Consider the following 1,864-nt stretch of genomic DNA (forward strand, 5'->3'; position numbering starts at 1 on the left):
TTTTGAGCTAAAACCTCAATTAGTTGCTTTGATGCAACAGAACTGGAAGTTTCATGGACTTCCATCTGAAGATCCTTATCAGTTTTTAACTGAGTTCTTGCAGATTTGTGAGACTGTTAAGACAAATGGAGTAGATCCTGAAGTCTACAGGCTCATGCTTTTCCCTTTTGCTGTAAGAGACAGAGCTAGAACATGGTTGGACTCACAACCTAAAGATAGCCTGGACTCCTGGGATAAGCTGGTCACGGCCTTCTTGGATAAATTCTTTCCTCCTCAAAAGCTGAGCAAGCTTAGAGTGGATGTTCAGACCTTCAAACAAAAAGATGGTGAATCCCTCTATGAAGCTTGGGAAAGATACAAGCAGATGACCAAAAAGTGTCCTTCTGAATGTTTTCAGAATGGACCATATTAGATATATTCTATTATGGTCTATCTGAGTTTTCCAAAATGTCATTGGACCATTCTGCAGGTGGATCCATTCACCTAAAGAAAACGCCTGCAGAAGCTCAAGAACTTATTGACATGGTTGCAAATAACCAATTCATGTACACTTCTGAGAGGAATTCTATGAATAATGGGACGCGTCAGAGGAAGGGAGTTCTTGAAATTGATGCTCTGAATGCCATATTGGCTCAGAACAAAGTGTTGACTCAGCAAGTCAACATGATCTCTGAAAGTCTGAATGGATGGCAAAATGCATCCAACAGTACTAAAGAGGCAGCTTCTGAAGAAGCTTATGATCCTGAGAACCCTGCAATAGCAGAGGTAAATTATATGGGTGACCCTTATGGGAACACCTATAATTCATCCTGGAGAAATCATCCAAATTTCTCATGGAAGGATCAACAAAAGCCTCAATAAGGCTTTAATAATGGTGGAAGAAACAGGCACAACAATAACAAGCCTTTTCCATCATCTTCTCAGCAACAGACAGAGAATTCTGAGCAGAGCCCTTCTAATTTAGCAAACTTAGTCTCTGATCTGTCAAAGGCCACTTTAAGTTTCATGAGTGAGACAAGATCCTCCATTAGAAATTTGGAGGCACAAGTGGGCCAGCTGAGTAAGAAAGTCATTTAAACTCCTCCCAGTATTCTCCCCAGCAATACAGAAGAGAATCCAAAAGGAGAGTGCAAGGCCATTGATGTAATCAATATGGCCGAATGCACAAGGGAAGAGAAGGACGAAAATCCTAGTGAGGAAGACCTCCTGGGACGTCTCTCAAGCAGGAAGGAGTTCCCTATTGAGGATCCAAAGGAATCTGAGGCTCATATAGAGACCATAGAGATTACACTAATCTCCTTCTGCCATTCATGAGCTCTGAAGACTATTCTTCCTCTGAAGAGGATGAAGATGTAACTGGAGAGCAAGTTGCTCAATATCTAGGAGCCATCATGAAGCTGAATGCTAAGTTATTTGGTAATGAGACTTGGGAAGGTTAACCTCCCATGCTCATTAGTGAACTTGATACATAGGTTCAGCAAACTCTACCTCAAAAGAAACAAGATCCTGGGAAATTCTTAATACCATGTACCATAGGCACCATGACCTTTGACAAAGCTCTGTGTGACCTAGGGTCAGGCATAAATCTTATGCCACTCTCTGTAATGGAAAAGCTGGGGATCATTGAGGTACAGCCTGCCTTATTCTCATTACAATTGGCAGACAAGTCAGTAAGACAAGCTTATGGATTAGTAGAGGACATGTTAGTAAAGGTTGAAGGCCTTTACATCCCTGCTGATTTCATAATCTTAGACACTAGGAAGGAAGAGGATGAATGCATCATCCTTGGAAGACCTTTCCTAGCCACAGCAGGTGCTGTGATTGACGTTAACAGAGGAGAATTAGTCCTTCAATTGAATGGGGA

At 41.7% G+C, this 1,864-nt stretch overlaps 1 non-coding gene across 1 annotated transcript; it reads right to left on the bottom strand.

Moving 5' to 3' along the window:
* Positions 1-286: 286 nt before the first annotated feature.
* Positions 287-393, bottom strand: LOC112712105 (small nucleolar RNA R71). Its single transcript, XR_003157681.1, has one exon. It is a non-coding gene; the product is annotated as a small nucleolar RNA R71 (small nucleolar RNA).
* Positions 394-1,864: the final 1,471 nt, after the last annotated feature.

Source organism: Arachis hypogaea, chromosome 1 (genome assembly GCF_003086295.3).
Source record: "Arachis hypogaea cultivar Tifrunner chromosome 1, arahy.Tifrunner.gnm2.J5K5, whole genome shotgun sequence".
Lineage (NCBI taxonomy): Eukaryota > Viridiplantae > Streptophyta > Magnoliopsida > Fabales > Fabaceae > Arachis > Arachis hypogaea.